We start from the raw sequence: 24446 nt of genomic DNA on the forward strand, positions 1-24446 counted from the left end.
AGTTCGGCGAATCCCACCTCACCACAGCAGAGACCTGACTGTTGAGCGCGGCGAATACCACCTCACCACAGCAGAGACCTGACTGTTGAGCTCGGCGAATCCCACCTCACCACAGCAGAGACCTGACTGTTGAGCTTGGCGAATCCCACCTCACCACAGCAGAGACCTGACTGTTGTGTTCGGCGAATCCCACCTCACCACAGCAGAGACCTGACTGTTGTGTTCGGCGAATCCCACCTCACCCCAGCAGAGACCTGACTGTTGAGTTTGGCGAATCCCACCTCACCACAGCAGAGACCTGACTGTTGAGTTCGGTGAATCCCACCTCACCACAGCAGAGACCTGACTGTTGAGTTCGGCGAATCCCACCTCACCACAGCAGAGACCTGACTGTTTTGTTCGGCGAATCCCACCTCACCACAGCAGAGACCTGACTGTTGAGTTCGGTGAATCCCACCTTATCACAGCAGAGACCTGACTGTTTTGTTCGGCGAATCCCACCTCACCACAGCAGAGACCTGACTGTTTTGTTCGGCGAATCCCACCTCACCACAGCAGAGACCTGACTGTTGTGTTCAGGGAAACCCACCTCACCACAGAAGAGACCTGACTGTTGTGTTCAGGGAACCCACCTCACCACAGCAGAGACCTGACTGTTGTGTTCAGGGAACCCACCTCACCACAGCAGAGACCTGACTGTTGTGTTCAGGGAACCTACCTCACCACAGCAGAGACCTGACTGTTGTGTTCAGGGAATCCACCTCACCACAGCAGAGACCTGACTGTTGTGTTCGGCAAATCCCACCTCACCACAGCAGAGACCTGACTGTTGAGTTCGGCGAATCCCACCTCACCACAGCAGAGACCTGACTGTTGTGTTTCGCGAATCCCACCTCACCACAGCAGAGACCTGACTGTTGTGTTCAGGGAACCCACCTCACCACAGCAGAGACCTGACTGTTGAGTTCGGCGAATCCCACCTCACCACAGCAGAGACCTGACTGTTGAGTTCGGCGAATCCCACCTCACCACAGCAGAGACCAGACTGTTGAGTTCGGCGAATCCCACCTCACCACAGCAGAGACCTGACTGTTGAGTTCGGCGAATCCCACCTCACCACAGCAGAGACCTGACTGTTGAGTTCGGCGAATCCCACCTCACCACAGCAGAGACCTGACTGTTGTGTTCGGCGCATCCCACCTCACCACAACAGAGACCTGACTGTTTTGTTCGGTGAATCCCACCTCACCACAGCAGAGACCTGACTGTTTTGTTCGGCGAATCCCACCTCAAAACAGCAGAGACCTGACTGTTGTGTTTGGTGAATCCCACCTCACCACAGCAGAGACCTGACTGTTTTGTTCGGCGAATCCCACCTCACCACAGCAGAGACCTGACTGTTGAGTTCGGCGAATCCCACCTCACCACAGCAGAGACCTGACTGTTGTGTTCGGCGAATCCCACCTTATCACAGCAGAGACCTGACTGTTTTGTTCGGCGAATCCCACCTCACCACAGCAGAGACCTGACTGTTGTGTTTAGGGAACCCACCTCACCACAGCAGAGACCTGACTGTTGTGTTCAGGGAAACCCACCTCACCACAGAAGAGACCTGACTGTTGTGTTCAGGGAACCCACCTCACCAAAGCAGAGACCTGACTGTTGTGTTCAGGGAACCTACCTCACCACAGCAGAGACCTGACTGTTGTGTTCAGGGAACCCACCTCACCACAGCAGAGACCTGACTGTTCAGTTCGGCGAATCCCACCTTACCACAGCAGAGACCTGACTGTTGAGTTCGGCAAATCCCACCTCACCACAGCAGAGACCTGACTGTTGTGTTCGGCAAATCCCACCTCACCACAGCAGAGACCTGACTGTTGTGTTTGGCGAATCCCACCTCACCACAGCAGAAACCTGACTGTTGAGCTCAGCGAATCCCACCTCACCACAGCAGAGACCTGACTGTTGTGTTCGGCGAATCCCACCTCACCACAGCAGAGACCTGACTGTTGAGCTCGGCGAATCCAACCTTACCACAGCAGAGACCTGACTGTTGAGCTCAGCGAATCCCACCTCACCACAGCAGAGACCTGACTGTTGTGTTCGGCGAATCCCACCTCACCACAGCAGAGACCTGATGGTTGAGCTCGGCGAATCCCACCTCACCACAGCAGAGACCTGACTGTTGAACTCGGCGAATCCCACCTCACCACAGCAGAAACCTGACTGTTGTGTTTGGCGAATCCCACCTCACCACAGAAGAGACCTGACTGTTGTGTTCGGTGAATCCCACCTTACCACAGCAGAGGCCTGACTGTTGTGTTCAGGGAACCCACCTCACCACAGCAGAGACCTGACTGTTGTGTTCAGGAAACCCACCTCACCACAGCAGAGACCTGACTGTTGTGTTCAGGGAACTCACCTCACCACAGCAGAGACCTGACTGTTGAGTTCGGCGAATCCCACCTCACCACAGCAGAGACCTGACTGTTGTGTTCGGCGAATCCCACCTCACCACAGCAGAGACCTGACTGTTGAGCTCGGCGAATCCCACCTCACCACAGCAGAGACCTGACTGTTGAACTCGGCGAATCCCACCTCACCACAGCAGAGACCTGACTGTTAAGTTCGGCGAATCCCGCCTCACCACAGCAGAGGCCTGACTGTTGAGCTCGGTGAATCCCACCTCACCACAGCAGAGACCTGACTGTGTAGCTCGGCGAATCCCACCTAACCACAGCAAAGACCTGACTGTTGTGTTCGGCGAATCCCACCTCACCACAGCAGAGACCTGACTGTTGTGTTCGGCGAATCCCACCTCACCACAGCAGAAACCTGACTGTTGAGCTCAGCGAATTCCACCTCACCACAGCAGAGACCTGACTGTTGTGTTCGGCGAATCCCACCTCACCACAGCAGAGACCTGACTGTTGAGCTCGGCGAATCCCACCTCACCACAGCCGAGACCTGACTGTTGAGTTTGGCGAATCCCACCTCACCACAGCAGAGACCTGACTGTTGAGTTCGGCGAATCCCACCTCACCACAGCAGAGACCTGACTGTTGTGTTCGGCGAATCCCACCTCACCACAGCAGAAACCTGACTGTTGAGCTCAGCGAATCCAACCTCACCACAGCAGAGACCTGACTGTTGTGTTCGGCGAATCCCACCTCACCACAGCAGAGACCTGACTGTTGAGCTCGGCGAATCCAACCTTACCACAGCAGAGACCTGACTGTTAAGTTCGGCGAATCCCACCTCACCACAGCAGAGACCTGACTGTTGTGTTCGGCGAATCCCACCTCACCACAGCAGAAACCTGACTGTTGAGCTCAGCGAATCCCACCTCACCACAGCAGAGACCTGACTGTTTTGTTCGGCGAATCCCACCTCACCACAGCAGAGACCTGACTGTTGTGTTCAGGGAACCCACCTCACCACAGCAGAGACCTGACTGTTGTGTTCAGGGAAACCCACCTCACCACAGAAGAGACCTGACTGTTGTGTTCAGGGAACCCACCTCACCACAGCAGAGACCTGACTGTTGTGTTCAGGGAACCCACCTCACCACAGCAGAGACCTGACTGTTGTGTTCAGGGAACCTACCTCACCACAGCAGAGACCTGACTGTTGTGTTCAGGGAATCCACCTCACCACAGCAGAGACCTGACTGTTGTGTTCGGCAAATCCCACCTCACCACAGCAGAGACCTGACTGTTGAGTTCGGCGAATCCCACCTCACCACAGCAGAGACCTGACTGTTGTGTTCGGCGAATCCCACCTCACCACAGCAGAGACCTGACTGTTGTGTTCAGGGAAATCACCTAACCACAGCAGAGACCTGACTGTTGAGTTCGGCGAATCCCACCTCACCACAGCAGAGACCTGACTGTTGAGCGCGGCGAATACCACCTCACCACAGCAGAGACCTGACTGTTGAGCTCGGCGAATCCCACCTCACCACAGCAGAGACCTGACTGTTGAGCTTGGCGAATCCCACCTCACCACAGCAGAGACCTGACTGTTGTGTTCGGCGAATCCCACCTCACCACAGCAGAGACCTGACTGTTGTGTTCGGCGAATCCCACCTCACCCCAGCAGAGACCTGACTGTTGTGTTCGGTGAATCCCACCTCACCACAGAAGAGACCTGAATGTTGAGTTCGGCGAATCCCACCTCACCACAGCAGAGACCTGACTGTTGAGTTTGGCGAATCCCACCTCACCACAGCAGAGACCTGACTGTTGAGTTCGGTGAATCCCACCTCACCACAGCAGAGACCTGACTGTTGAGTTCGGCGAATCCCACCTCACCACAGCAGAGACCTGACTGTTTTGTTCGGCGAATCCCACCTCACCACAGCAGAGACCTGACTGTTGAGTTCGGTGAATCCCACCTTATCACAGCAGAGACCTGACTGTTTTGTTCGGCGAATCCCACCTCACCACAGCAGAGACCTGACTGTTTTGTTCGGCGAATCCCACCTCACCACAGCAGAGACCTGACTGTTGTGTTCAGGGAAACCCACCTCACCACAGAAGAGACCTGACTGTTGTGTTCAGGGAACCCACCTCACCACAGCAGAGACCTGACTGTTGTGTTCAGGGAACCCACCTCACCACAGCAGAGACCTGACTGTTGTGTTCAGGGAACCTACCTCACCACAGCAGAGACCTGACTGTTGTGTTCAGGGAATCCACCTCACCACAGCAGAGACCTGACTGTTGTGTTCGGCAAATCCCACCTCACCACAGCAGAGACCTGACTGTTGAGTTCGGCGAATCCCACCTCACCACAGCAGAGACCTGACTGTTGTGTTTCGCGAATCCCACCTCACCACAGCAGAGACCTGACTGTTGTGTTCAGGGAACCCACCTCACCACAGCAGAGACCTGACTGTTGAGTTCGGCGAATCCCACCTCACCACAGCAGAGACCTGACTGTTGAGTTCGGCGAATCCCACCTCACCACAGCAGAGACCAGACTGTTGAGTTCGGCGAATCCCACCTCACCACAGCAGAGACCTGACTGTTGAGTTCGGCGAATCCCACCTCACCACAGCAGAGACCTGACTGTTGAGTTCGGCGAATCCCACCTCACCACAGCAGAGACCTGACTGTTGTGTTCGGCGCATCCCACCTCACCACAACAGAGACCTGACTGTTTTGTTCGGTGAATCCCACCTCACCACAGCAGAGACCTGACTGTTTTGTTCGGCGAATCCCACCTCAAAACAGCAGAGACCTGACTGTTGTGTTTGGTGAATCCCACCTCACCACAGCAGAGACCTGACTGTTTTGTTCGGCGAATCCCACCTCACCACAGCAGAGACCTGACTGTTGAGTTCGGCGAATCCCACCTCACCACAGCAGAGACCTGACTGTTGTGTTCGGCGAATCCCACCTTATCACAGCAGAGACCTGACTGTTTTGTTCGGCGAATCCCACCTCACCACAGCAGAGACCTGACTGTTGTGTTTAGGGAACCCACCTCACCACAGCAGAGACCTGACTGTTGTGTTCAGGGAAACCCACCTCACCACAGAAGAGACCTGACTGTTGTGTTCAGGGAACCCACCTCACCAAAGCAGAGACCTGACTGTTGTGTTCAGGGAACCTACCTCACCACAGCAGAGACCTGACTGTTGTGTTCAGGGAATCCACCTCACCACAGCAGAGACCTGACTGTTGTGTTCGGCAAATCCCACCTCACCACAGCAGAGACCTGACTGTTGAGTTCGGCGAATCCCACCTCACCACAGCAGAGACCTGACTGTTGTGTTCCGCGAATCCCACCTCACCACAGCAGAGACCTGACTGTTGTGTTCAGGGAACCCACCTCACCACAGCAGAGACCTGACTGTTCAGTTCGGCGAATCCCACCTTACCACAGCAGAGACCTGACTGTTGAGTTCGGCAAATCCCACCTCACCACAGCAGAGACCTGACTGTTGTGTTCGGCAAATCCCACCTCACCACAGCAGAGACCTGACTGTTGTGTTTGGCGAATCCCACCTCACCACAGCAGAAACCTGACTGTTGAGCTCAGCGAATCCCACCTCACCACAGCAGAGACCTGACTGTTGTGTTCGGCGAATCCCACCTCACCACAGCAGAGACCTGACTGTTGAGCTCGGCGAATCCAACCTTACCACAGCAGAGACCTGACTGTTAAGTTCGGCGAATCCCACCTCACCACAGCAGAGACCTGACTGTTGTGTTCGGTGAATCCCACCTTACCACAGCAGAGGCCTGACTGTTGTGTTCAGGGAACCCACCTCACCACAGCAGAGACCTGACTGTTGAGTTCGGCGAATCCCACCTCACCACAGCAGAGACCTGACTGTTGTGTTCGGCGAATCCCACCTCACCACAGCAGAGACCTGACTGTTGAGCTCGGCGAATCCCACCTCACCACAGCAGAGACCTGACTGTTGAACTCGGCGAATCCCACCTCACCACAGCAGAGACCTGACTGTTAAGTTCGGCGAATCCCGCCTCACCACAGCAGAGGCCTGACTGTTGAGCTCGGTGAATCCCACCTCACCACAGCAGAGACCTGACTGTGTAGCTCGGCGAATCCCACCTAACCACAGCAAAGACCTGACTGTTGTGTTCGGCGAATCCCACCTCACCACAGCAGAGACCTGACTGTTGTGTTCGGCGAATCCCACCTCACCACAGCAGAAACCTGACTGTTGAGCTCAGCGAATTCCACCTCACCACAGCAGAGACCTGACTGTTGTGTTCGGCGAATCCCACCTCACCACAGCAGAGACCTGACTGTTGAGCTCGGCGAATCCCACCTCACCACAGCCGAGACCTGACTGTTGAGTTTGGCGAATCCCACCTCACCACAGCAGAGACCTGACTGTTGAGTTCGGCGAATCCCACCTCACCACAGCAGAGACCTGACTGTTGTGTTCGGCGAATCCCACCTCACCACAGCAGAAACCTGACTGTTGAGCTCAGCGAATCCAACCTCACCACAGCAGAGACCTGACTGTTGTGTTCGGCGAATCCCACCTCACCACAGCAGAGACCTGACTGTTGAGCTCGGCGAATCCAACCTTACCACAGCAGAGACCTGACTGTTAAGTTCGGCGAATCCCACCTCACCACAGCAGAGACCTGACTGTTGTGTTCGGCGAATCCCACCTCACCACAGCAGAAACCTGACTGTTGAGCTCAGCGAATCCCACCTCACCACAGCAGAGACCTGACTGTTGTGTTCGGCGAATCCCACCTCACCACAGCAGAGACCTGATGGTTGAGCTCGGCGAATCCCACCTCACCACAGCAGAGACCTGACTGTTGAATTCGGCGAATCCCACCTCACCACAGCAGAAACCTGACTGTTGTGTTTGGCGAATCCCACCTCACCACAGCAGAGACCTGACTGTTGAGCTCGGTGAATCCCACCTCACCACAGAAGAGACCTGACTGTTGTGTTCGGTGAATCCCACCTTACCACAGCAGAGGCCTGACTGTTGTGTTCAGGGAACCCACCTCACCACAGCAGAGACCTGACTGTTGTGTTCAGGAAACCCACCTCACCACAGCAGAGACCTGACTGTTGTGTTCAGGGAACTCACCTCACCACAGCAGAGACCTGACTGTTGAGTTCGGCGAATCCCACCTCACCACAGCAGAGACCTGACTGTTGTGTTCGGCGAATCCCACCTCACCACAGCAGAGACCTGACTTTTGAGCTCGGCGAATCCCACCTCACCACAGCAGAGACCTGACTGTTGAACTCGGCGAATCCCACCTCACCACAGCAGAGACCTGACTGTTAAGTTCGGCGAATCCCGCCTCACCACAGCAGAGACCTGACTGTTGAGCTCGGTGAATCCCACCTCACCACAGCAGAGACCTGACTGTGTAGCTCGGCGAATCCCACCTAACCACAGCAAAGACCTGACTGTTGTGTTCGGCGAATCCCACCTCACCACAGCAGAGACCTGACTGTTGTGTTCGGTGAATCCCACCTCACCACAGCAGAAACCTGACTGTTGAGCTCAGCGAATCCCACCTCACCACAGCAGAGACCTGACTGTTGTGTTCGGGGAATCCCACCTCACCACAGCAGAGACCTGACTGTTGAGCTCGGCGAATCCCACCTCACCACAGCCGAGACCTGACTTCATGTGTTTGGCGAATCTCACCTCACTACAGCAGAGACCTGACTGTTGTGTACGGCAAATCCCACCTCACCACAGCAGAGACCTGACTGTTGTGTTCAGGGAACCCACCTCACCACAGCAGAGACCTGACTATTGTGTTCAGGGAACCCACCTCACCACAGCTGAGACCTGACTGTTGAGTTCGGCGAATCCCACCTCACCACAGCAGAGACCTGACTGTTGTGTTTGGCGAATCCCACCTCACCACAGCAGAGACCTGACTGTTGTGTTCAGGGAACCCACCTCACCACAGCAGAGACCTGACTGTTGTGTTCAGGGAACCTACCTCACCACAGCAGAGACCTGACTGTTGTGTTCAGGGAACCCACCTCACCACAGCAGAGACCTGACTGTTGAGTTCGGCGAATCTCACCTCACCACAGCAGAGACCTGACTGTTGTGTTCGGCGAATCCCACCTCACCCCAGCAGAGACATGACTGTTGAGTTTGATGAATCCCACCTCACCACAGCAGAGACCTGACTGTTGAGTTCGGCGAATCCCACCTCACCACAGCACAGACCTGACTGTTGTGTTCAGGGAACCCACCTCACCCCAGCAGAGACCTGACTGTTGAGCTCGGCGATTCCCACCTCACCCCAGCAGAGACCTGACTGTTGAGCTCGGCGAATCCCACCTCACAACAGCAGAGACCTGACTGTTGAGCTCGGCGAATCCCACCTCACCACAGCAGAGACCTGACTGTGTAGCTCGGCGAATCCCACCTAACCACAGCAGAGACCTGACTGTTGAGCTCGGCGAATCCCACCTCACCACAGCAGAGACCTGACTGTTGAGTTCGGCGAATCCCACCTCACCACAGCAGAGACCTGACTGTTGAGCTTGGCGAATCCCACCTCACCACAGCAGAGACCTGACTGTTGTGTTCGGCGAATCCCACCTCACCACAGCAGAAACCTGACTGTTGTGTTCGGCGAATCCCACCTCACCACAGCAGAGACCTGACTGTTGTGTTCGGCGAATCCCACCTCACCCCAGTAGAGACCTGACTGTTGTATTCGGCGAATCCCACCTCACCACAGAAGAGACCTGACTGTTGAGTTCAGCGAATCCCACCTCACCACAGCAGAGACCTGACTGTTGTGTTCGGCGAATCCCACCTCACCACAGCAGAGACCTGACTGTTGAGCTCGGCGAATCCCACCTCACCACAGCAGAGACCTGACTGTTGAACTCGGCGAATCCCACCTCACCACAGCAGAGACCTGACTGTTAAGTTCGGCGAATCCCGCCTAACCACAGCAGAGACCTGACTGTTGAGCTCGGTGAATCCCACCTCACCACAGCAGAGACCTGACTGTGTAGCTCGGCGAATCCCACCTAACCACAGCAAAGACCTGACTGTTGTGTTCGGCGAATCCCACCTCACCACAGCAGAGACCTGACTGTTGTGTTCGGCGAATCCCACCTCACCACAGCAGAAACCTGACTGTTGAGCTCAGCGAATCCCACCTCACCACAGCAGAGACCTGACTGTTGTGTTCGGCGAATCCCACCTCACCACAGCAGAGACCTGACTGTTGAGCTCGGCGAATCCCACCTCACCACAGCAGAGACCTCACTGTTGAGTTTGGCGAATCCCACCTCACCACAGCAGAGACCTGACTGTTGAGTTTGGCGAATCCCACCTCACCACAGCAGAGACCTGACTGTTGAGTTCGGCGAATCCCACCTCACCACAGCAGAGACCTGACTGTTGAGTTCGGCGAATCCCACCTCACCACAGCAGAGACCTGACTGTTGTGTTCAGCGAATCCCACCTCACCACAGCAGAGACCTGACTTTATGTGTTTGGCGAATCTCACCTCACCACAGCAGAGACCTGACTGTTGTGTACGGCAAATCCCACTTCACCACAGCAGAGACCTGACTGTTGTGTTCAGGGAAACCACCTCACCACAGCAGAGACCTGACTGTTGAGTTCGGCGAATCCCACCTCACCACAGCAGAGACCTGACTGTTGTGTTCGGCGAATCCCACCTCACCACAGCAGAGACCTGACTGTAGTGTTCAGGGAACCCACCTCACCACAGCAGAGACCTGACTGTTGTGTTCAGGGAACTCACCTCACCACAGCAGAGACCTGACTATTGTGTTCAGGGAACCCACCTCACCACAGCAGAGACCTGACTGTTGTGTTCAGGGAACCCACCTCACCACAGCAGAGACCTGACTGTTGTGTTCAGGGAACCTAACTCACCACAGCAGAGACCTGACTGTTGTGTTCAGGGAACCCACCTCACCACAGCAGAGACCTGACTGTTGAGTTCGGCGAATCTCACCTCACCACAGCAGAGACCTGACTGTTGTGTTCAGCGAATCCCACCTCACCCCAGCAGAGACCTGACTGTTGTGTTCAGGGAACCCACCTCACCCCAGCAGAGACCTGACTGTTGAGCTTGGCGAATCCCACCTCACCCCAGCAGAGACCTGACTGTTGAGCTCGGCGAATCCCACCTCACAACAGCAGAGACCTGACTGTTGAGCTCGGCGAATCCCACCTCACCACAGCAGAGACCTGACTGTGTAGCTCGGCGAATCCCACCTAACCACAGCAGAGACCTGACTGTTGAGCTCGGCGAATCCCACCTCACCACAGCAGAGACCTGACTGTTGAGTTTGGTGAATCCCACCTCACCACAGCAGAGACCTGACTGTTGAGTTTGGTGAATCCCACCTCACCACTGCAGAGACCTGACTGTTGAGCTCGGCCAATCCCACCTCACCACAGCAGAGACCTGACTGTTGAGTTTGGTGAATCCCACCTCACCACTGCAGAGACCTGACTGTTGAGCTCGGCCAATCCCACCTCACCACAGCAGAGACCTGACTGTTGAGCTCGGCCAATCCCACCTCACCACAGCAGAGACCTGACTGTTGTGTTCAGCGAATCCCACCTCACCACAGCAGAGACCTGACTGTTGTGTTCGGCGAATCCCACCTCACCCCAGCAGAGACCTGACTGTTGTGTTCAGGGAACCCACCTCACCACAGCAGAGACCTGACTGTTGAGTTCGGCGAATCCCACCTCACCACAGGAGAGACCTGACTTTATGTGTTTGGCGAATCCCACCTCACCACAGCAGAGACCTGACTGTTGAGCTCGGCGAATCCCACCTCACCACAGCAGAGACCTGACTGTTGAGCTCGGCGAATCCCACCTCACCACAGCAGAGACCTGACTGTTGAGTTCGTCGAATCCCACCTCACCACAGCAGAGACCTGACTGTTGAGCTCGGCGTATCCCACCTCACCACAGCAGAGACCTGACTGTTGAGTTCGGGGAATCCCACCTCACCCCAGCAGAGACATGACTGTTGAGTTTGGTGAATCCCACCTAACCACAGCAGAGACCTGACTGTTGTGGTCGGCGAATCCCACCTCACCCCAGCAGAGACATGACTGTTGAGTTTGGTGAATCCCACCTCACCACAGCAGAGACCTGACTGTTGAGTTCGGCGAATCTCACCTCACCACAGCAGAGACCTGACTGTTGTGTTCGGCGAATCCCACCTCACCCCAGCAGAGACCTGACTGTTGAGCTCGGCGAATCCCACCTCACAACAGCAGAGACCTGACTGTTGAGCTCGGCGAATCCCACCTCACCACAGCAGAGACCTGACTGTGTAGCTCGGCGAATCCCACCTAACCACAGCAGAGACCTGACTGTTGAGCTCGGCGAATCCCACCTCACCACAGCAGAGACCTGACTGTTGAGTTCGGCGAATCCCACCTCACCACAACAGAGACCTCACTGTTGAGTTCGGCGAATCCCACCTCACCACAGCAGAGACCTGACTGTTGAGCTCGGCGAATCCCACCTCACCACAGCAGAGACCTGACTGTTGAGCTCGGCCAATCCCACCTCACCACAGCAGAGACCTGACTGTTGAGCTCGGCCAATCCCACCTAACCACAGCAGAGACCTGACTGTTGTGTTCAGCGAATCCCACCTCACCACAGCAGAGACCTGACTGTTGTGTTCGGCGAATTCCACCTCACCCCAGCAGAGACCTGACTGTTGTGTTCAGGGAACCCACCTCACCACAGCAGAGACCTGACTGTTGAGTTCGGTGAATCCCACCTCACCACAGGAGAGACCTGACTTTATGTGTTTGGCGAATCCCACCTCACCACAGCAGAGACCTGACTGTTGAGCTCGGCGAATCCCACCTCACCACAGCAGAGACCTGACTGTTGAGCTCGGCGAATCCCACCTCACCACAGCAGAGACCTGACTGTTGAGCTCGGCGTATCCCACCTCACCACAGCAGAGACCTGACTGTTGAGTTTGGCGAATCCCACCTCACGAAAGCAGAGACCTGACTGTTGTGTTCGGCGAATCCCACCTCACCACAGCAGAGACCTGACTGTTGTGTTAAGGGAACCCACCTCACCACAGCAGAGACCTGACTGTTGTGTTAAGGGAACCCACCTCACCACAGCATAGACCTGACTGTTGTGTTCGGCGAATCCCACCTCACCACAGCAGAGACCTGGCTGTTTTGTTTGGCGAATTCAACCTCACCACAGCAGAGACCTGACTGTTTTGTTCGGCGAATCCCACCTCACCACAGCAGAGACCTGACTGTCTTGTTCGCCGAAACCCACCTCACCACAGCAGAGACCTGACTATTGTGTTCAGGGAACCCACCTCACCACAGCAGAGACCTGACTGTTGAGCTCGGCGAATCCCACCTCACCACAGCAGAGACCTGACTGTTGAGCTCGGCGAATCCCACCTCACCACAGCAGAGACCTGACTGTTGAGTTCGTCGAATCCCACCTCACCACAGCAGAGACCTGACTGTTGAGCTCGGCGTATCCCACCTCACCACAGCAGAGACCTGACTGTTGAGTTCGGCGAATCCCACCTCACCCCAGCAGAGACATGACTGTTGAGTTTGGTGAATCCCACCTAACCACAGCAGAGACCTGACTGTTGTGGTCGGCGAATCCCACCTCACCCCAGCAGAGACATGACTGTTGAGTTTGGTGAATCCCACCTCACCACAGCAGAGACCTGACTGTTGAGTTCGGCGAATCTCACCTCACCACAGCAGAGACCTGACTGTTGTGTTCGGCGAATCCCACCTCACCCCAGCAGAGACCTGACTGTTGAGCTCGGCGAATCCCACCTCACAACAGCAGAGACCTGACTGTTGAGCTCGGCGAATCCCACCTCACCACAGCAGAGACCTGACTGTGTAGCTCGGCGAATCCCACCTAACCACAGCAGAGACCTGACTGTTGAGCTCGGCGAATCCCACCTCACCACAGCAGAGACCTGACTGTTGAGTTCGGCAGATCCCACCTCACCACAACAGAGACCTCACTGTTGAGTTCGGCGAATCCCACCTCACCACAGCAGAGACCTGACTGTTGAGTTTGGTGAATCCCACCTCACCACAGCAGAGACCTGACTGTTGAGCTCGGCGAATCCCACCTCACCACAGCAGAGACCTGACTGTTGAGCTCGGCCAATCCCACCTCACCACAGCAGAGACCTGACTGTTGAGCTCGGCCAATCCCACCTCACCACAGCAGAGACCTGACTGTTGTGTTCAGCGAATCCCACCTCACCACAGCAGAGACCTGACTGTTGTGTTCGGCGAATTCCACCTCACCCCAGCAGAGACCTGACTGTTGTGTTCAGGGAACCCACCTCACCACAGCAGAGACCTGACTGTTGAGTTCGGTGAATCCCACCTCACCACAGGAGAGACCTGACTTTATGTGTTTGGCGAATCCCACCTCACCACAGCAGAGACCTGACTGTTGAGCTCGGCGAATCCCACCTCACCACAGCAGAGACCTGACTGTTGAGCTCGGCGAATCCCACCTCACCACAGCAGAGACCTGACTGTTGAGTTCGTCGAATCCCACCTCCCCACAGCAGAGACCTGACTGTTGAGCTCGGCGTATCCCACCTCACCACAGCAGAGACCTGACTGTTGAGTTCGGCGAATCCCACCTCACGAAAGCAGAGACCTGACTGTTGTGTTCGGCGAATCCCACCTCACCACAGCAGAGACCTGACTGTTGTGTTAAGGGAACCCACCTCACCACAGCAGAGACCTGACTGTTGTGTTAAGGGAACCCACCTCACCACAGCATAGACCTGACTGTTGTGTTCGGCGAATCCCACCTCACCACAGCAGAGACCTGGCTGTTTTGTTTGGCGAATCCAACCTCACCACAGCAGAGACCTGACTGTTTTGTTCGGCGAATCCCACCTCACCACAGCAGAGACCTGACTGTCTTGTTCGCCGAAACCCACCTCACCACAGCAGAGACCTGACTATTGTGTTCAGGGAACACACCTCACCACAGCAGAGACCTGACTGTTGTGTTCGGCGAATCCCACCTCACCACAGTAGAGACCTGACTGTTGAGCTCGGCGAATCCCACCTCACCCCAGCACAGACCTGACTGTTGAGCTCGGCGAATCCCACCTCACCACAGCAGAGACCTGACTGTTGAGTTCGGCGAATCCCACCTCACCACAGCAGAGACCTGACTGTTGAGCTCGGCAAATCCCACCTCACCACAGCAGAGACCTGACTGTGTAGCTCGGCGAATCCCACCTAACCACAGCAGAGACCTGACTGTTGTGTTCGGCGAATCCCACCTCACCACAGCAGAGACCTGACTGTTGTGTTCGGCGAATCCCACCTCACCACAGCACAGACCAGACTGTTGTGTTCAGGGAACCCACCTCAACACAGCAGAGACCTGACTGTTGAGCTCAGCGAATCCCACCTCACCACAGCAGAGACCTGATTGTTGAGTTCGGCGAATCCCACCTCACCACAGCAGAGACCTGACTTTTGAGCTCGGCGAATCCCACCTCACCACAGCAGAGACCTGACTGTGAAGCTCGGCAAATCCCACCTAACCACAGCAGAGACCTGACTGTTGAGCTCGGCGAATCCCACCTCACCACAGCAGAGACCTGACTGTTGAGTTCGGCGAATCCCACCTCACCACAACAGAGACCTGACTGTTGAGTTCGGCGAATCCCACCTCACCACAGCAGAGACCTGACTGTTGAGTTCGGTGAATCCCACCTCACCACAGCAGAGACCTGACTGTTGAGCTCAGCGAATCCCACCTCACCACAGCAGAGACCTGACTGTTGAGCTCGGCCAATCCCACCTCACCACAGCAGAGACCTGACTGTTGAGCTCGGCCAATCCCACCTCACCACAGCAGAGACCTGACTGTTGTGTTCAGCGAATCCCACCTCACCACAGCAGAGACCTGACTGTTGTGTTCGGCGAATCCCACCTCACCACAGCAGAGACCTGACTGTTGTGTTCGGTGAATCCCACCTCACCCCAGCAGAGACCTGACTGTTGTGTTCGGCGAATCCCACCTCACCACAGCAGAGACCTGACTGTAGAGTTCGGCGAATCCCACCTCACCACAGCAGAGACCTGACTGTTGTGTTCGGCGAATCCCACCTCACCACAGCAGAGACCTGACTGTTGTGTTAAGGGAACCCACCTCACCACAGCAGAGACCTGACTGTTGTGTTCAGGTAACCCACCTCACCACAGCAGAGACCTGACTGTTGAGTTTGGCGAATCCCACCTCACCACAGCAGAGACCTGACTTTATGTGTTTGGCGAATCCCACCTCACCACAGCAGAGACCTGACTGTTGAGCTCGGCGAATCCCACCTCACCACAGCAGAGACCTGACTGTTGAGCTCGGCGAATCCCACCTCACCACAGCAGAGACCTGACTGTTGAGTTCATCGAATCCCACCTCACCACAGCAGAGACCTGACTGTTGAGCTCGGCGTATCCCACCTCACCACAGCAGAGACTTGACTGTTGAGCTCGGCCAATCCCACCTCACCACAGCAGAGACCTGACTGTTGTGTTCGGCGAATCTCACCTCACCACAGCAGAGACCTGGCTGTTGTGTTCAGGGAACCCACCTCACCACAGCAGAGACCTGACTGTTGGGTTCAGGGAACCCACCTCACCACAGCAGAGACCTGACTATTGTGTTCAGGGAACCCACCTCACCACAGCAAAGACCTGACTGTTGAGTTCGGCGAATCCCACCTCACCACAGCAGAGACCTGACTGTTGTGTTCGGCGAATCCCACCTCACCACAGCAGAGACCTGACTGTTGTGTTCAGGGAACCCACCTCACCACAGCAGAGACCTGACTGTTGTGTTCAGGGAATCCACCTCACCACAGCAGAGACCTGACTGTTGTATTCAGGGAACTCACCTCACCACAGCAGAGACCTGACTGTTGTGTTCGGCGAATCCCACCTCACCACAGAAGAGACCTGACTGTTGAGTTCGGCGAATCCCACCTCACCACAGCAGAGACCTGACTGTTGAGCTCGGCGAATCCCATCTCACCCCAGAAGAGACCTGACTGTTGTGTTCAGCGAATCCCACCTCACCACAGCAGAGACCTGACTGTTGTGTTCAGGGAACCCACCTCACTACAGCAGAGACCTGACTGTTGTGTTCAGGGAACCCACCTCACCACAGCAAAGACCTGACTGTTGAGTTCGGCGAATCCCACCTCACCACAGCAGAGACCTGACTGTTGTGTTTGGCGAATCCCACCTCACCACAGCAGAGACCTGACTGTTGAGTTCGGCGAATCCCACCTCACCACAGCAGAGACCTGACTGTTGAGTTCGGTGAATCCCACCTCACCACAGCAGAAACCTGACTATTGTGTTCAGGGAACCCACCTCACCACAGCAGAGACCTGACTGTTGTGTTCAGGGAACCCACCTCACCACAGCAAAGAACTTACTGTTGTGTTCAGGGAACCTACCTCACCACAGCAGAGACCTCACTTTTGTGTTCAGGGAACCCACCTCACCACAGCAGAGACCTGTCTGTTGAGTTCGGCGAATCCCACCTCACCACAGAAGAGACCTGACTGTTGAGCTCGGCGAATCCCACCTCACCCCAGCAGAGACCTGACTGTTGAGCTCGGCGAATTCCACCTCACCACAGCAGAGACCTGACTGTTGAGCTCGGCGAATCCCACCTCACCACAGCAGAGACCTGACTGTTGAGTTCGGCGAAACCCACCTCACCAGAGCAGAGACCTGACTGTTGTGTTCGGCGAATCCCACCTCACCACAGCAGAGACCTGACTGTTGTGTTCGGCGAATCCCACCTTACCACAGAAGAGACCTGACTGTTGTGTTCAGGGAACCCACCTCACCACAGCAGAGACCTGACTGTTGAGTTCGGCGAATCTCACCTTACCACAGCAGAGACCTGACTGTTGTGTACGGCAAATCCCACCTCATCACAGCAGAGACCTGACTGTTGTGTTCAGGGAACCCACCTCACCACAGCAGAGACCTGACTGTTGTGTTCAGGGAACCCACCTCACCACAGCAGAGACCTGACTGTTGAGTTCGGTGAATCCCACCTCACCACAGCAGAGACCTGACTGTTGTGTTCGGCGAATCCCACCTCACCACAGCAGAGACCTGACTGTTGTGTTCAGGGAACCCACCTCACCACAGCAGAGACCTGACTGTTGTGTTCAGGGAACTCACCTCACCACAGCAGAGACCTGACTATTGTGTTCAGGGAACCCACCTCACCACAGCAGAGACCTGACTGTTGTGTTCAGGGAACCTACCTCACCACAGCAGAGACCTGACTTTTGTGTTCAGGGAACCCACCTCACCACAGCAGAGACCTGACTGTTGAGTTCGGCGAATCTCACCTCACCACAGCAGAGACCTGACTGTTGTGTACGCGAATCCCACCTCACCACAGCAGAGACCTGACTGTTGTGTTCAGGAAACCCACCTCACCACAGCAGAGACCTGACTATTGTGTTCAGGGAACCAACCTCACCACAGCAGAGACCTGACTGTTGAGTTCGGCGAATCCCACCTCACCACAGAAGAGACCTGACTGTTGAGCTCGGCGAATCCCGCCTCACCCCAGCAGAGACCTGACTGTTGAGCTCGGCGAATCCAACCTCACCACAGCAGAGACCTGACTGTTGAGTTCGGCAAATCCCACCTCACCAGAGCAGAGACCTGACTGTTGTTTTCGGCGAATCCCACCTCACCCCAGCAAAGACCTGACTGTTGAGTTCGGTGAATCCCACCTCACCACAGAAGAGACCTGAATGTTGAGTTCGGCGAATCCCACCTCACCACAGCAGAGACCTGACTGTTTAGTTTGGCGAATCCCACCTCACCACAGCAGAGTCCTGACTGTTGAGTTCGGTGAATCCCACCTCACCACAGCAGAGACCTGACTGTTGTGTTCAGCGAATCCCACCTCACCACAGCAGAGACCTGACTGTTTTGTTCAGCGAATCCCACCTCACCACAGCAGAGACCTGACTGTTGTGTTCAGGGAACCCACCTCACCACAGCAGAGACCTGACTGTTGTGTTCAGGGAAACCCACCTCACCACAGAAGAGACGTGACTGTTGTGTTCAGGGAACCCACCTCACCACAGCAGAGACCTGACTGTTGTGTTCAGGGAACCCACCTCACCACAGCAGAGACCTGACTGTTGTGTTCAGGGAACCTACCTCACCACAGCAGAGACCTGACTGTTGTGTTCAGGGAATCCACCTCACCACAGCAGAGACCTGACTGTTGTGTTCGGCAAATCCCACCTCACCACAGCAGAGACCTGACTGTTGAGTTCGGCGAATCCCACCTCACCACAGCAGAGACCTGACTGTTGTGTTCGGCGAATCCCACCTCACCACAGCAGAGACCTGACTGTTGTGTTCAGGGAATCCACCTCACCACAGCAGAGACCTGACTGTTGAGTTCGGCGAATCCCACCTCACCACAGCAGAGACCTGACTGTTGAGCTCGGCGAATCCCACCTCACCCCAGCAGAGACCTGACTGTTGTGTTCGGCAAATCCCACCTCACCACAGCAGAGACCTGACTGTTGAGTTCGGCGAATCCCACCTCACCACAGCAGAGACCTGACTGTTGTGTTCAGGGAACCCACCTCACCACAGCAGAGACCTGACTGTTGAGTTCGGCGAATCCCACCTCACCACAGCAGAGACCTGACTGTTGTGTTCAGGGAACCCACCTCACCACAGCAGAGACCTGACTGTTGTGTTCAGGGAACCCACCTCACCACAGCAGAGACCTGACTGTTGAGTTCGGCGAATCCCACCTCACCACAGCAGAGACCTGACTGTTGTGTTCGGCGAATCCCACCTCACCACAGCAGAGACCTGACTGTTGTGTTCAGCGAATCCCACCTCACCACAGCAGAGACCTGACTGTTGAGCTCGGCGAATCCCACCTCACCACATCAGAGACCTGACTGTTGAGTTCGGCGAATCCCACCTCACCACAGCAGAGACCTGACTGTTGAGCTCGGCGAATCCCACCTCACCACAGCAGAGACCTGACTGTGTAGCTCGGCGAATCCCACCTCACCCCAGCAGAGACCTGACTGTTGTGTTCGGCAAATCCCACCTCACCACAGCAGAGACCTGACTGTTGTATTCGGCGAATCCCACCTCACCACAGCAGAAACCTGACTGTTGAGCTCAGTGAATCCCACCTCACCACAGCAGAGACCTGACTGTTGTGTTCGGCGAATCCCACCTCACCACAGCAGAGACCTGACTGTTGAGCTCGGCGAATCCCACCTCACCACAGCAGAGACCTGACTGTTGAGCTTGGCGAATCCCACCTCACCACAGCAGAGACCTGACTGTTGTGTTCGGCGAATCCCACCTCACCACAGCAGAGACCTGACTGTTGGGTTCGGCGAATGCCACCTCACCCCAGCAGAGACCTGACTGTTGTGTTCGGTGAATCCCACCTCACCACAGAAGAGACCTGAATGTTGAGCTCGGCGAATCCCACCTCACCACAGCAGAGACCTGACTGTTGAGTTCGGCGAATCCCACCTCACCACAGCAGAGACCTGACTGTTGAGTTCGGCGAATCCCACCTCACCACAGCAGAGACCTGACTGTTGAGTTCGGCGAATCCCACCTTATCACAGCAGAGACCTGACTGTTTTGTTCGGCGAATCCCACCTCACCACAGCAGAGACCTGACTGTTTTGTTCGGCGAATCCCACCTCACCACAGCAGAGACCTGACTGTTGTGTTTAGGGAACCCACCTCACCACAGCAGAGACCTGACTGTTGTGTTCAGGGAAACCCACCTCACCACAGCAGAGACCTGACTGTTGTGTTTGGCGAATCCCACCTCACCACAGCAGAAACCTGACAGTTGTGTTTAGGGAACCCACCTCACCACAGCAGAGACCTGACTGTTGGGTTCAGGGAACCCACCTCACCACAGCAGAGACCTGACTGTTGTGTTCAGGGAACCCACCTCACCACAGCAGAGACCTGACTGTTGTGTTCAGGTAACCTACCTCACCACAGCAGAGACCTGACTGTTGTGTTCAGGGAACCTACCTCACCACAGCAGAGACCTGACTGTTGTATTCAGGGAACCCACCTCACCACAGCAGAGACCTGACTGTTGTGTTCAGCAAACTCACCTCACCACAGCATAGACCTGACTGTTGTGTTCAGGGAACCCACCTCACCACTGCAGAGACCTGACTGTTGTGTTCAGCGAACCCACCTCATCACAACATAGACCTGACTGTTCGGTAGACCTAACTGTTGTGTTCAGTGAAAGCACCTCATCACAGCATAGACCTAACTGTTGTGTTCAGTGAACCCACCTCATCACAGCATAGAGCTAACTGTTGTGTTCAGTGAACCCACCTCATCACAGCATAGACCTGATTGTTCGGTAGACCTAACTGTTGAGTTCAGTGAAAGCACCTCATCACAGCATAGACCTTTCATTTCACTTGAATTTCATTTCTTAACAGTTTCACAGCATCAGAACTTTGTTTTTCTTACCAAAGCATCATTTTAGCTGCATTTTTAGCTAAGCTCCACCCATCAAAGAAAACTGCCCAGGCTTTTTTCCCCTGATGCTGTGCAAAGCATAATAGGATTTCTGATGTTGTTATTCACGTTGCCTAGCAACTGGGAGTGGTGATCAGCACACAGGACAGTTGGAACCGTGCCTCATGCTCGCTGACACCTCCTTTTAACCAAAAAGATGGCTGCCATCATGAAATCACAAACATTTGCCTGTTCTTTTAAAACAGGGTGGGTAAGAGATTATTTTACCTATCTATTTTAATTAACATAACTAATGAAACTTAAAGGGATACTGTAGGGGGTCGGGGAATAAATAGTTGAACTTACCCGGGGCTTCTAATGCCCCGCAGACATCCTGTGCCTGCGCAGCCACTCACCGATGCTCCGGCTCCACCTCCGGTTCACTTCTGGAATTTCAGACTTTAAAGTCTGAAAAGCACTGCGCCTGCGTTGCCGTGTCCTCGATCCCGCTGATGTCACCAGGAGCATACTGCGCACCCACAGACCTTACTGGGCTTGTGTTATACGCTCCTGGTGGCATCAGCGGGATCGAGGACATAGCAACACAGGCGCAGTGGTTTTCAAACTTTAAAGTCTGAAATTCCAGAAGTGAACCAGAGGCGGAGCCGGAGCATCGGTGAGTGGCTGCGCGGGCACAGGATGTCTATGGGGGACCATTAGAAGCCTCGGGTAAGTTCAACTCATTTCCCCCCGATCCCCCTACAGTATCCCTTTAACGACAGTATGTTTGTTTAGGCTGAAGTTCCTCTTTAATTAGGGCTCATTCACACTACAAGAGCTTTTCTAAGTGCTTTGTGATTTAAAAAGCTCTTGTTGTTATTGTGTGTGTGTCCACACTGGAGCGATGTGATTTCGTAAACATCCCCCATTGCATTGCATTAGCAAGTGCTAAACCACATTCAAAAGTTGAGACGTTGCATTCCCTGTGTAACAGGAGCACAATGCAACAGAACAAAAAAGTATACTCGGGTACAGTGAAGCACAGTGAAGCATAAAGTTAATGAAAAGTATTCTTCACGTACTGTTGACGCACGCGTTTACCTGTATCGCACTACATGCAGTGCCTTACCATACTGCAACCTGCTATGCTGCAACGCTCCCGCCACACTGTGATCGTCACAAAAGTGGTGCATTGCATTGCGGTAAGCTGCATGACAAAGCAGCTGTTACATTGCACCGCTGTGAATGGGGCCAGTTGCTAGGTACACAGTGGACTTTGCGTTTCTTGTAAGAGCTGGAACGCAATGTAATGGGAAAGTCGCTCCACACATTATTCCTGCGTTGAGTTGCTTACAGTGAAGCATACAGCCAATAAAATGTATGCTTCACTGTCCCTCTGCATATTGCGGTAACGCACTGCATAGGATGCCACATGCCATTAAACTCCACCGGCCTCACCGTGAACGCTGCATAGGTGGTGCATTGAGGAAAGCTGCATCACAATGCGGCCACACCACAGCGCACCACTGTTTACATAGCCATAGAAGAACATGGACAATTCCTTCAGCTGTGCTGCACATCAGTTGTCCGGTGCTGACAGCAACTGATTTAGTGTAAGCCTGGCCTAAAGCCTGGGACACACATCCAATGTTCATGCAATTACTAACCCTGTCATTGGATTCGCGCTGTACAAATTCACTCTGCACTAATTCCATTCCAACTTTACTAGAGTAGAGAGATGAGCTCTAAATTCAACTTTAGCAGCATTTCTTAAAGGGGTTCTCCATTGTATTTTATAAAGCTAAAACTGACACTTACCTGGTGCTTCTATCAGGCCCTTGCAGCTGTGATGTCCCGCGCTGTCCTCCTCCGATGCTCTGTTCCCCGCCGCCGGTAACCTGCTAATTGTTCATCTAACTAGATGAATAGAACTGCGGCTGCCGGCTGCATGCTCACTCCCGCATGTGTCACCGGGAGCTTACTACGCAGGTGCAGTATAGTACTGCATTACAGTACTGTACAGTACAGCCACGGCCTCGCAGCCAGTTCTGTTTATCTAGTTAGATGAACAATTAGCAGGTTACCGGCGGCGGGGAACGTGGCATCGGAGGAGGACAGCGCGGGACATCACAGCTGCAGGGGGGCGATAGAAGCATCAGGTAAGTGTCAGTTTTAGCTTTTTAAAATATACCGGAGAACTCTTTTAAAGAGACTCTGAAGCGAGAATAAATCTCGCTTCAGAGCTCAAAGTTAGCAGGGGCACGTGTGCCCCTGCTAAACCGCCGCTATTGCGCCGCTAAACGGGGGTCCCTTCACCCCCAAATCACCCCCCGCACGACTTGGTCGTACATTTGGTCGCTCCTGGAGGCAGGGCTAACCGCCGCAGCCCTGCCTCCAGTCGCGTCTATCAGCAGCGCATCGCCGCCTCTCCCCCGCCCCTCTCAGTGAAGGAAGACTGAGAGGGGCGGGGGAGAGGCGGAGATACGCGCTGACAGACGAGCGTGGGGCAGGGCTGCGGCGGTTAGCCCTGCCCCAACCAGGAAGCGCTCCCCCGCTTTACGGAGGGGATTTGTGGGATCAGGGACCCCCGGGATAGCGGCGGTTTAGCAGGGGCACACATGCCCCTGCTATTTATGAGGTCTGAAGCGAGATTTATTCTCGCTTCAGACTCTCTTTAAGGTGGCCACATACCATACAATTTTTAAAATATCTGTTTAATTCAAGGATAGCAATCAATTTTTCTTACTGATTCAATGTACCACACACCTATTCAATTTTTACCCAATCACGAATAAAATAATTGAAAGCTCAGAAAAAATTGATTGGAACTTTACATCAAGTAATTGACAATCTATCACACACCATACAATTCTTGAAAAGTTAGTCTGAAATTTCCAACATGTCCAATTTCCAAAAATCGAAAACAAAAAAACAAAAAAGGGAAATCCAATCACATTTATTGATTGAAAACAAAGAAAAGCTCTCAATTTTTCAAGACAACCGAACGTAATTATCGCATTGGTGAAAAATTGGATCTTTTAATTGTATGGTGTGTGGCCACCTTTACAGTTACCATGGTTTCTACCTAGCAGTTACTGATGTAATGAACTGTCACTTTTTTTTCCCTGATTAAACTCCCTATAATATGTACTGGACATTTTGTTGTCATTTTCAGCAGTTACATGCAGTTTATTTTCAATCTATTTGAAAGGGCTCTAAGACCAGTGCGAAACTCCGCCCCAAACCACCACTAAGCTCCGTCCCCAAACAGACACAAAACTCCGCCCTCCGCCCCCATGGCCAAATGACTTTAATATTGCCTATATTACAGGGGTCTCAAACTCGCGG

The sequence above is a fragment of the Hyperolius riggenbachi genome, chromosome 2 (genome assembly GCF_040937935.1).
Source record: "Hyperolius riggenbachi isolate aHypRig1 chromosome 2, aHypRig1.pri, whole genome shotgun sequence".
NCBI classification, from domain to species: Eukaryota; Metazoa; Chordata; class Amphibia; order Anura; family Hyperoliidae; genus Hyperolius; species Hyperolius riggenbachi.